The following is a 13,104-nucleotide window of genomic DNA, read 5'->3' as shown; positions in this document are numbered from 1 at the left end:
GGCTCACAATTGAAGATGACTGCATGAAATGGAGCTTTGGAGCTGCCATTTATTTCTCTCTCAGGTTCTTTAAGGTGCCTAGCAATTTCCACCCCCCAAAACACATCAAGGAGTGCAAAGCTTTGGCAGTATTCCTCAGGCTCTGAGGAACCAGTCTTAGTTGAAGGCTTCTCAATTAGCCAAAATTCATGGGAGGAATGCAGATTGCTAGATAGCACGAAGGCCAGGACCTCTTAAATGCTACTGCAATACAGACAATAAATAAAAAAGGATCATAAGATACCCAACTGGAACCAGACAGGATTCTTAAATCATGACTGAACAGAGCAAGGAGCCTTTGGAAAGTGCCTTGCACAGAATGGATGCTTCTGCACATAAACAACAATCCTCCATTGGATAAGCCCACTGCACTGTGGGGGGCTCAAAATCATCTCAACCTGACTTCTGTAATTTAGACTGGAGCAAGTGGCTTAGGGCCAACACCTAGGATTGGAGAAAGGTTGGGAACAGTTACTGGGTGGGATCAGAATACAGCTGATCAGAGTCTGGAACCCAGTGCACAGAACAACAGCAGAATAAGAACGGGGTCCAGGAAAACAACACCGTTCCACTTTCCAAATAAAGGCCATAACCCTGCAAAACACTACTCAGATAAGCAACCCTTAAATCATTCACATAAACCAGAAGTGCTTGACCCCCAGCCCACAGGGCTCCCCATGGGTCTGGAAATTTGGCAACAGGAACTGTTGGCTCTTGTACCCCTATTGCCACATCTCTGGACTCACGGGGAGCCCAGGAACCCTCCAGGCTAGATCTGGCATGCGATCCTAACATGCAGGGCTTGGTAGGGGCAGCACCTGGCGCCAGGGCCCAATCACAGTGTGCAGGGGGCAGTGCCAGACCCCTGGGACCCAGTCCTGCCACAAGGGGGCAGGAGGGATTGTTGCAGGGCTCCTAGGGCCCAATCCAGTCCACAGATAACCCCTGCACCACTCATCTAGCCTGCAGGACCAAAAGGTTGAGCACCATTAATGCAAACCCATTGGCTACCTATACACACGCTTGTTTATGTTCTAATTACAGTACATCAGAGCAGACTCAATTAATCAAGTCCACTCCATGTTTTAATTAGAATGCTTCAGCATCACCTCACTGTCACATGCATTAAGCCCCTACACATTTTAAAACTCAGAGGTGCTTTATCTAAACCTCACTGAATGAGTTTTAGGTAAAGTGTCCCACAGTCATTTTAAAATGCATGGGGCCTTAATACACGTGATAGTGAGCAGCTTTAATTAGAGTGGCTGTCAGAGAACTGCTTTAATTAAAACGCTTCCCTCCCTCACATATTTCATGCCTTATACTGTATTTGACATCCCTGTCTTAGAACAATAAGCAGCAGCACTATTCACATCCAAACAGCTCAATAAGCATCAGGGGCTAGATTCACGCAATTATTGCAGTGTCCGACTTTAGATTTTGAAAGCCCATGTGCGAATGCTGCCTAAAGGCTGGAGGCACCTAAGTATGACATCAAAACTCCCCAAGTGCCTAACATACTGCTCTGGAGCACACCTAAAAGCAGCTCACACCTGAGGAAGCCGAGCAGCTGAACACCATTCTCATGCCTAAACTATTCAGGATCCAGAAACTAGCCATTCCTTCACCTTTATTGCTTGAGGAATTCCCAGAACACCTACGACTCTGCCCGCTAGGCTGAGCACCACATAAAGCATGGTGACAGCCATGCCATATCAATCCAAGCTAGAGGAAGAGTTCAGTTCCAAGCTACAGGAAAGAACTGAGCCCAGGTCTCCTATGTCTAATTCAGACCTATCACTCACCTTCCAACGGAATGCCCTAAATATCAGACTGACTGTTGTATAAATTAAGGTGTAGTGTCATCACTACTCCTCTTCTGTCCAAGCCCTTGGAGGAAAGTAGTAACCCCTGCTCCATTATTCAAACCAAGAGACCTAGGTATTTGCCTTCAGGAGAGGACTTTTGCCTTTGAACTCCAAGTGGAGAGAGAGTAGGGTGCCTAAGCTCTGGAAAGGAATTCAGACTCACTGTACTATCAGCCTGCAGGCTTCTGTGGATCCCATTCAGAGGTGGCCAGCTCTCCTCGTGCCCTGTCTGGGGAGCCTCAGTACCTACCTTTGGACTGTGGTTTCTGCTTTGGGGGAAGGGCCTAGAGTTCTTTGGGGATCTGGGCCTAGTTCATTCCCACAGCTCTTTCCTCCTATTTAAGAATTAGAGGCTAAAGCACAGACTACCAAAATGACTGGGTCATGGTCACACAGCAAATCCATGGCACAGCCAGGAAGAGAACCCCCAAGTCCTGGTTCAAGTTGTATTCTCACTTCTCTAGCCCAATCTGCCTCTCCAGATTAAGTGAAACAGTGGGACAGTCCATTCATCATACCATTCAGCAACCTCGCATCCTTTGGCTGTGCATCCCAGGCAGTTTTAGAAGGTGCAGCCAAAGGAGAATATACTGGCAAACATTCAAAGCTGAGCTGGCAGGCTTGCCAGGGGATGCAATACAAGTCCTGGAGCTGCAGACAGCTGCAGGATAAGATTTCAGCAGGTACGCTGACATCAATGGCACATATGCTCATGACCGAATATTAATTCAGCCACCCACAAACTATCTCCAATCCACAGAAGGGAAACAGACCAAATACAGGAAGAGTGCAGATTGTAACACTCAGTACATCCCAAAGGGAGTTCAGAGAAAGGCTACATGAGCGATCAGGGGATAAAGGGGCCAACTCTGGACAAATGATTAAATAAGCCAAGTATTTCAGTTTGGCTAGCAATGACTAAGGGAGGAATATGCTACAGCTACACAGTTAGGGTTCCATTCACAGTTTACTCAGAAAGGGGTTTTAAATGATGGACAGAGGTAATAAGAAAGTTACAGATGTGAGTTATAAGCCGCTTATTGGTCTGTCAGACTCCTATGGGCCACCTCCTAACTATTTTTCCCCTTGAAAAGCTGTTTACACACGTAACATTAACTTTCTTATTACTTCAAACCCCAAAGAAGGCAATTACTATTTACATGAGGGGGTTTCTAGTGGAAATTGCTTCCTCCTAAAGCAAATCTTAACACCCCCCCCCAATCACAGCATATAACATCCCTGACTCAAGAGGCGAGGAAGTCATCTCAGGTTACTTTACTTTAAAATACTTTAAAAATCAGTGTTAAACAGCTTGGGAACCACTGATATAGGGAAGTATACAGGGATGGAATTAGTTCCAATGGGAGTTAAGCCCATAGCTTTATTTTCTGATTATCAGGGAAACTCCCATTGTGTGAATAGTCCAGAGACCCGTGCTTAACCCCTGAGACATAAAAGCATAGAAAATTATGGTTGGAAGGGACCTCAAGAGGTCATCTAGCCCAATCCCCTGCTGAAAGCAGGACCATATCCAGCTATATCATCCTAGCCAATTCTCCATCTAGTCAGATCTTAAAAACCTCTAAGGATGGAAATTTCATAACCTCTCTGGGTAGCCTGTTTCAGTGCTTTACTACCCTCCTCATGAGAAAGTTGCAACTTAAAACCACTGCCACCACTGAGTACAGTCAAACTCCATCCTCTTTGGAACCACCCTTCAAGAAGTTGAAGGCTGCTATTAAATCCCCTCTCAGACTTCTCTTCTCCAGACTCAGTAAGCCCAGTTCCCCCAGACTATCCTCAGAAGTCATGTGCCCCAGACGCCTAACCATTTTTACTGCCCTTCGCTAGACTCTCTCCAATGTGTACGTCCTTTCTGTAGTGGTGGTTGGGGTAGTGGGGGGGGTGGGGGAGAGCATGACTCAAAACTGGATATGGTACTCTAGATGTGGTCTCATCAGTGCCAAATAGAGGGGAAGGATCACTTCCCTTGACCTGCTAGCAACTCCCCTACTAATGCAGCCCAGTATGCCATTAGCCTTTTTCGCAACAAGGGCACACTATTCGTTCATATTCAGCTTATTGTCCACTGTAACCTGCAGGTCCTTTTCTGAAGAGCTGCTGCTTAGCCAGTTGGTCCCCAGTCTGTACCAGTGCATGGGATTGTTTCGTCCTAAGCGCAGAACTTTGTACTTGTCCTTGTTGAACCTTTTGGCCCAATCCTCCAATTTCTCTAAGTCTCTCTGAATTCTAGCCCTACTCTCCAGCATGTCTACTACTCCCCCCAGCTTGGTGTCATCTGCGAACTTGCTAAGGGTGCATTCCATCCCGTCTTCGAGGTTGATGAAGATATTGAACAAAACTGACCTCAGGACCAACGCCTGAGGCACTCCACTTGATACTGGCTGCAAACTAGACATTGAGCCATTGACTACTACCCTCTGAGCCTGATGATCCAGCCAGTTTTAGATCCACCTTACAGTCCATTCATCTAACCTGTACTTCCTTAGCCTGCTTGCGAGAATGTTGTAGGAAACTGTATTGAAAGCCTTGCTAAAGTCAAGGTATATCACATTTACTGGTCTCCCTGCATCCACAAAGCCGGTCATCTTATCATAGAAGGCAGTGAAGTTAGTTAGGCATGACTTGGCCTTGGTGAATCCATTCCGACTGTTCCTAATCACCTTCTTCTCCTCCAAGTGCTTAGAAATGGATTCCTTGAGGACCTGCTCCACAATTTTTCCAGGGACTGAGGTAAGGCTGATTGGTTTGCAGTTCCCCAAATTGTCTTTCTTCTCTTTCTTAAAGATGGGCACGATATATGCTCTTTTCCAATCATCCAGGACCTCTCCCAATCTTCAAAAGTTTTCAAAGATAATGGCCAGAGGCAATCACATTGGCAAACTCTCTCAGAACCTGCAAGTGCATCGTGTTTGGACCCCAGGACTTTTACATGTCCAGCTTTTCCAACTACTTGCTTGTAGCGGAGCACCATTGGGGTGTTTGCCACTTTAAGGACTTGTGCAGGCATCAGAGGAACCTAGAAGTGGAATGGCAGAGGGACACCCCTCCCCCAGAATGATTTTAAGGGGAAAGGTGTGTGGCAGCACACCTTTGGGTGCTTGTCACTTTAAGGGCTTGAGCAGGCTGTGAGGCAGCCTACAGGTGACTGCAGAGCCAATCAGGCAGTCACATGACAGCCAGGAAGCCACCTGATTGGAGCAGGACTGAGCAACAGCAGTATAAGAACAGGCCCCGAAGAGCAAGCTGGCAGTTGCTACCAGGTAACATCGCCCAGCTTGAGATCGGCTGCTCCCAGGAACATCCTGGAGGTCAAGGGTAGGATTGATGGGGAAGGAGGAGGTTCCTAGGGACCCAGGGGGTCCCAAGCCCTGAGAAAATGGCTATGAGCCTGTGGAAGAGCGAGGCCAGCCTTGCAAGAGGGGCTGAGAGTTATGCCCCTACACAGGGGCTAGGCAAGCCCCTGATTAGAACTGGCAGTGACTGAAGCCAGAGGCTCAGATGAGCCCAGTTGATTGAAGAGTTCCCTGCTAAGCCTCATATAAGATCTCTGGGGCACCAGGCTGGCTCATGAAAGGATGGCTTTATGGTGGGGCCCAAGCGGGGGTGGGGCCTGCTGAGTAGGGAGGTCAGCTGCTACTGCACTGATGCCAGGGAATCTTGACTGGTCAAAGCAAGGGGGCCAGGACCAAAAGGCTGAAGGGCAAGTGAGCCCACTGCGAGGGGCAGGCCAAGACTGTGGAGAGCTACTGGCACCCCAACTGGCCTGGAGGCTAGAGCTGGAAACAGGCTGAAGGTCCCTTTGACTGGGGGGGGGGGGGTGCCAAAGCAAAGGTAGGCTGAAATGAGGGAAGCTCACCCTGACTAGCCTGGAGGCAGGGCCAGAGCCTAAAAGAGAGGGGGGGGGGATGGACACAATGGGACGGGACATCACTGCCAAAGAGAGGATAGGCAGTCAGCACACCGATATGATGACCCAACCTCCTGACGGAAGGAATCTGATAAACAGGTCAAAGAGAGATGGGGCCAGTGAGAGGAAGCCATGAGATAAAGGCTGCAATAGAGGGCCCAGAGGAGAAAGCAGCCCAGGTTCAACATCCAGGAGCCCAGTGAGGGAATAAGACTAGGGCACCTAGGCCTGCATTGGTCCTGGGGAATGACCTAAAACTACACCTTGCTGGGGAGGATGGTGTGGTGGGGCTGCCAGTGGTGAGGCAGTCTCCAGAAAATGCCACACCTGTGCCTCCCCAGTGAAAGGCAAGGATGGGATGCCAGAAAGCCTCAGTCCCTGCTGCCTTGTTGATAACCATGTGGAGGGGAAAGGCTAAGGGAGCACACCCTGGCAGAAAAGCACAAGGCTTGGGTGACACCACAGGGGCCAGCAGAGCCTGAGGCCCAATGCCTAAATATGAGTGAGGCCCATGTACTTGACCAGACACCTGAGGCCTGAGTGGGCCATATGCCTGGACCTCATTCTCTGCCAGTCAACAGCCACCTGAGGTGTAAGGGGCATCAAGCCTCAAAGCCCCAGTGAGGGTGTGGAGAAATTACCCCAGTCAGGGGAGAGAATGTAAGGGGCAAGGAGCCTAATGCAGCACAATGCCCAGAGTGTGTTTAAGAGTTGAGGCACCCCAATGAGGGAGGCATGTGGCCAAGGCACGCCTATGAACACCTGAGGCCAAGTTTGGGCCAGAGGCCGAGTGTGGCCCAGCAGTGGTGCTGGGGAAGTTGGAAGTGAATTCTGGATGCCATCTGTGAGGCGTGGAATATGGTAAAGGGGAGGCTGGAGTTGTGTATTACACCCTTGTTATTAGGGCATTAAATGGGCAGCCTCCCATCTACAAACAACTATTTAAATACAACAAAGGTGTGTCAGGTGAGTCAAGCGGGCAAACTGCCCTAGACAGGTGGGCAGGCTAACCCTGTGACTGGCCCTGGGATGGCCCCCCCCGTCACATTCCTAACCTGTTCTTTTGCCACTGTTGGCTACTTACCTCCTCCCCAAACTGCTGCCAGATGCAATAGTCTGGGAGCTGACCCTGTCTCTGAAGACTGAAGTGAAAAAGGCACTGAGTACTTCAGCCTTTTCTGCATCCTCTGTCACTATGTTTCCTCTCCCATTTAGTAAAGGACCCACACTTTCTTGGATCTTCCTCTTGTTGCTAACATACTTATAGAAATCCTTCTAGTTTCCCTTCATATCCCTTGCTAATTGCAACCCCAGTTGTGCTTTGGCCTTCCTAATTTCATCCCTGCACGCCCAAGCAATATTTTTATATTCCTCCCTCATAATTTGTCCTAGTTTCTAGGGCTGTGTGAAGCTTCAGTTGCTGATTTGATTCAGTGGAGATTTGGTGGCCAAATCTCTGAATCTGAATAGAATCAGGAGACCCTTTAATCTCTCCAAATCCAATTGGAACCCTCCAAAATCGATTCGGACAGATTCAGCGATTCAGACATAGACACAGCTTTAAATGTTTTTTCTACATACCTCAAGTTACCAGGCGGCTCATGAGTGCTGTGATGCTGGGGCAGATGAAGTGTCCCGCAGGAGTGTAAGGGGGGGTCCCCACCGTGCTTGGCAGCAGACCTGGAAATGGACCAGAAGCACTTTTGGTCCACTTTCAGGTCTGCCAGGGAGCATGTGATTTCCACTCCCCCAGCTGATCACTGAGCCAGGGGCAGGGTACAGGGGGGATCCCCCAGCGTGCTCCCTAGCAGACCCGGAAGTGGACCAGAACTTCCGGGTTTGCTGCCAAGCATGCAGGGGGCCCCTCCGCGCTCCTGTGGGACGCTCCATCCACCCCAGCATCACAGTTTTCATGAGCCATGCCTGGTACCTCAAGGTATGTAGAAGAAACATTTAAAGCTGCATCTATGGCCGCATCACTGATTCTCTAAATCAGCACCGAATCTTCAGATTCGGTCAAATAGAATCAGGGACAGTGATCTGAATCAACAAGTCCCCGATTTGGGCCGAATCTGAATCAAATAGGGCCTGTTTCACATGCTCCTATTAGTTTCCACTTCTTGTAAGCTTCTTTTTTTGTTTTAGCACACTGAAGAGTTCTCTGCTAAGCCAAGCTGGTCTTCTGCCATACTTGCTAGTCTTTCCTGTGTGTAGGGATGATTCATTCCTGCACTCTCAGTAAGGTTTCTTTAAAGTACAGCCAGCTCTCCTGGACTCCCTTCTGGCCTGCCAGCGGATCCTGCTCATCAGTTCCCCGAGTAAGTCAAAGTCTGCTTCCCCGAGTGAGTCAAAGTGAGTCAATGTCAGGGTGACTGAAGTCCCCCATGAGAACCAGGGCCTGTGACTGGGAAACTTCCACTAGCTGTTTGAAGAGAGCTTCATCCCCCTGGTCTGGTGGTCTATAGCAGACACCCACCATGACATCAACTTTGTTGCTTTCCCATCTTACCGTACCCCAGAGACATCCCCTTCACTTGAGACATTTAATAAATTTCTGGACAAAGCTCAGCAATCTTTTATTGTGAACAAACATACCTTGGCCCCCCATTAATTTTTTTAGATGAGTTGCAAAGTTCTGACCCTCTATAATGGGTACAAGACCAGCTGTCATCCTGAGGTGATAAGTACTATAGTGGATGGCACTGTCTCCTGGGCTTCACACACAAGACTTCTGGGGTCGGAATCTCATAGACTTAAAGGGAAAAAAGCAAAATCCAAAGAAGTGGTGAGATGTCTGTCCTTAGTTTTGATTTAGAGGATCACTGACTGGTATGGCGACAGCCACTTTCATCTTTGTCCACTGTCTCATTCTTAACAGTTCCTTTCACATGTGCAGACAGAATAGTCGATATGAAGATCCTCAGCTCAGCTGCCATGAGAGGGTGATCAGCACCTTTATAGTACAGGCCCAGAGGAAGCAGTCTAAGAAGAGATGTACGTGATGCAGACCAGTAAGAATATTCCTTGTTTATCACCTGGTATCTAAACAGTTAGCTTATAGCAGCCTTGGAAGGAAGATGGTGCTTGCTTTGAGAAGATGTTCTTATTTACAGAAGATACACCTTGTTTCCTTCACATCTCCCTTAAAAACACTCCTCACTGAGCTGAGGCAGGAAGCAGCCCTTCTCACCCTCAAAGCTCATTGACAGTAGTAGTAGTAGGCATCTGTCAGTCTCACAATACAAAAGAATTACATGGAGCAAGATATTAGCTTGCTGAACATAATCCTTGCTCAATAGATAAAGGAAAGCTGGAAAGTTCATTGACACAGCTTTGGAAAAAGGTGGGAGAAGAACAAGGATCACCTCACTGCCCATTAGGGGGTGAGCCCCTTCTAGACTAGGAAGAGATGCACTAATTTAGATGGACCAGACTACCAAGAGTATGTTGTCCTGGTCCTTTAGCAGAGAAGAAAGAATGCTTTCATGCAACTAATTATGCTATAAGCAGGTGTACCTAGGAAGGTGTAGCTAGGAAGGCTGAGCAGGGAGAGGAGGATCCAAGTAGTCAACCAAAGACTGCGGCGCTGGTGTCATCAGGAAGGCTTTGGCTTCCATGACCACGTCCACTCTTTGGAGATAGAGGCAGCGAGCTGTTGGGAAGAGATGGCCTCCACCTCTCTCCGTTGGGGAGGAGGCTCTTCTCAGCTAGACTGGCTAACCTCCTCCACCAGGCTTTAAAATAAGCCCACCAGGGGATGTGGGGACTACTGCCACTGCTGGCCCACTGAGTGGCCCTTGCAAAGCCAGCAGACCAAGGTACATAAGGGATCCCACCTCAACCCCAGCCATGGAACAAAATGTAAGCAAGGCAAGGGCCCCTAAGGGGACACTTGCGTGCCTATACATAAATGCCAGGAGCCTGGGGAATAAACAGCAGGAACTTGTTCTCCTGCTAAATGCAAATAACTACGATGTCATTGGAATAAACGGAGACCTGGTGGGACTCCACCCATGACTGGACCACAGGTATAGATGGCTATACCCTGTACAGGAAGGATCGAGTGGACAAAAGGGGTGGGGGTGTAGCTCTCTATGTCAAGAAAAGCTATGTGTCCCTGCAAGCTGACATTGGCACCCATGGTGGACAACTTGAGACCCTCTGGGTTAAAACCCGTGGGGAACACAGAGCAAGGGATACTGTAGTAGGGGTCTACTACAGACCCCCTATCCAGAGTCAAGACCTCGACCAGGGAATTGGCTGAGGCTGCACAATCCCAGCGTACGGTTGTCATGGGAGACTTTAACTATCCAGCCATCTCGTGGGAGGATCATTCAGCAAAATCCGAGCTGTCGCAAAGCTTTCTCTCATGTGTGGACGACCTCTGACGCAGGAAGTCTACGAGCTGACAAGAGGTAAAGCGCTGCTTGACCTCGTACTGGCAACCGGGGATGACCTAATTAGCAACCTAACAATCGAAGGGAAGCTGGGTGACAGTGATCACGAACTGATCAACTTCACCATCTGCCGTAAAGCTGGCAAGTCAGACAGTAATACAGAAGTCCTCGACTTCTGGAAAGCTGACTTTGACAAGCTCAGGAGGCTTGTCAGAGAGGCCCTAAAAGGCCACAACCTAATGAAAAGGGGAGTTCAGGACGAGTGGTTGCTCCTCAAGGGAGCAATCCTGGATGCACAAGCAAAGTCTATCCCGTCTCGGAGGAAAGGCAGCAAAAGGGCACAGCAGCCCTCTTGGCTCTCCAGGGAACTGGCAGATCTCCTGAGTCTTAAAAGAAAGACCTACAAAGGATGGAGGACTGGAACCACCACCAAGGAGGAATACTCTGCTTTAGTCTGGACTTGCAAAGAGCAAATCAGGAAAGACAAGGCTGTGATGGAACTCCAGCTACCTACAAATATCAAGGAAAATAAAAAGTCCTTTTTTAGATATGTGGGGAGCCGGAGGAAAAGCAAAGGCAACATTGGACCCCTGCTAAACCAGACAGGGCAACTGACACCCAGGAAAAAGCGAACTTGCTAAATGGGTACTTTGCATCAGTTTTTCACCAGTTCCATGGGACAGCTCTGCCCACTGTGTGTCAGGGAGGCCCGAGTGAGGGAGATCCCTTGCCCTCCATCGAAGCTGACCTCGTGAAGGAACACCGACAGGCTGGATCTAAATGAAATGCCCTGCTTAGTGTGCGTTATGAAGTTAGTTCCCCCCTCCATTAACCCCAGGACTAACAGAGGCTTGGGAAGGAAAACTAGAAGGAAAACAGATTGTTTTTCATAGTGCCAACACCACTTGGCAGGAACTCGAGATAACAGTGTGCTTACTTGGAACTTAGGAAGCACTGTATGAGTGCCCAATCATAAGGGTCTGAATTCCCCTCCAGCTAGTAAACAAAGCTTTGCTGATAGGAAATAGAACAATTTGCTAAGGTTTCCAATGAGGGATCCCTTAATGCTACTAATACTATAGGCATCTCAAAAGGAACACGTCTAGGGAAAATGTGACTGAGGCCCTTAAAGAATCTTGTCAGTGCGGGGTGAGGAAAGATGGTATGGCCCAGAAGAAGAGGGCAATGGACAGGTATTGCTGCTGAATGAACTCACACAGAACAGACACCAAATCTGAATGAAGATCTTGCTCCCCCATGCCTGCTGAAACAATGACTACCATGAGGTTGTTGATCAGTGCTTGTACTCTGGGGTTGTTGCCTCCCAAAAGAGACGTGAATGCTTTCCATGCCAGGTAGATGGCTCTAGGCTTCAGGATATGTATATGAAGGCAAAAATTCTACTTTGAGGAGACCACAGGCCACACATCTAAAGGCAACCTAAAAATCACTATTTTCTAAGTAGAGGTGTCCATCGCCAAAGATTTGGCTGCATACCATGCAGAGAGAACATAGGCCAATGGACATCAACTCTATGCTGTATCTACATGGATGACATACGGCATGATGGTGGATAACAAATAATTAAGTCACATTAACTAAAATGTGCTGCAAGCTATTTTGTGTGCATGCTTAGCTATTGTGCTTGTATTAGTAGAATGCGTAAGTACTTGCATTTTAAAAAATTAGGCAAGCTAAGTTGAGCACAACTCCCATAACAATTGAGTATTTATAAAAAGAGTTACGATTGAAATTCAGGCTTGAATGGTATAGCAGTTGCAACACTTTTGTGCAGCCCACATAACCCTTCTGAAAACTGTATATTTCACAAAACAGAGGCAAGTAGGAAAATACAACTTGGATTGTATAGAAATTCCTGCAACAGAGAATTGTTTCTAGGAATCGCATAGGAAACAAATATCGTCAAAAAGTGACTGAATAATCTGTACTTTACAAAGGGCCCCCAACTGGATAAGAGAGAATGTAACAACATACAGTGCATGCACATGCATGTATACACACAAACATACAAAGCAGACACTAGAAGGGAGCAACTGAAACAAAACAGTACTTCTCCCCATCAGAGACAACCACTGACCAGATAATGAATAAAACACCCTACAGACAAGTAGCCTTACAGTGTTCTACATCCCCAAAATATTTGGCTGGTGACTCAGAAGCATAACAAGGCGAAGAATTTACTGGTATTGTAACTGAGTTGGTCACTTGTTAGAGGGATCTTCCTTTAATCAGTCAGTCACCAACATATGAAAGGATTCTTTCTCTCTCCTTACACCACCTTTTCTTCCACTGCTGCTAATTGTAAAAAGAAGTCTACTACTTGTCTTGAATTGCTTATATACAGGGTACTCTGTAAAGGTATGAGATTGAGTTCCGGGGTTGGAATAGGGGCAATTTGAATATGATCCCTCTTATTATTTTCAAACACCCTCTAGCTGGAGGTAATTCTCAGAGCAAGCTTTCCCTTCCGAAAAAAAAAAAAGCCATGGGCAGTTCTCGGTAGAGGTGAATAAGCAAAGTGTTTATGTTCTTTCAGCTGCTCAATGCTGGCATCAAGCCTGCTGGAGTGCTTGCAGAGAGATCTGTCTTCATTGGCTCCAAGGTGGTTGATAATAGATTTCATAGACATTAGGGCTGGAAGGGCCTTGGAAGATCATCGAGTCCAGCCCTCCACCCAAAGGGCAGGAAGTCAGCTGGGGTCATAGGATCCCAGCAAGCTAAGCATCCAATTTGCTCTTGAAGGTGTTCAATGTAGGTGTTGAACCACCTCTGATGGCAGGCTGTTCCAGACCTTGGGGGCTTGGACAGTAAAGAAATTCTTCCTTATGTCCAGCCTGAAACAGTCTTG

At 47.8% G+C, this 13,104-nt stretch overlaps 1 protein-coding gene across 1 annotated transcript in view; it reads right to left on the bottom strand.

Moving 5' to 3' along the window:
* Window positions 1–13,104, bottom strand: part of IFT43 (intraflagellar transport 43) — a 65,739-nt gene that overhangs the window by 48,668 nt on the left and 3,967 nt on the right. The gene's annotated exons all lie outside the window — the stretch shown is intronic.

This window comes from Crocodylus porosus, unplaced genomic scaffold (genome assembly GCF_001723895.1).
Source record: "Crocodylus porosus isolate Cpor-Errol unplaced genomic scaffold, CroPor_comp1, whole genome shotgun sequence".
In the NCBI taxonomy this organism is placed as follows: Eukaryota; Metazoa; Chordata; order Crocodylia; family Crocodylidae; genus Crocodylus; species Crocodylus porosus.
The sequence above is the reverse complement of the archived record's forward strand: the minus strand, read 5'-3'. Positions and strand labels throughout refer to the sequence as shown.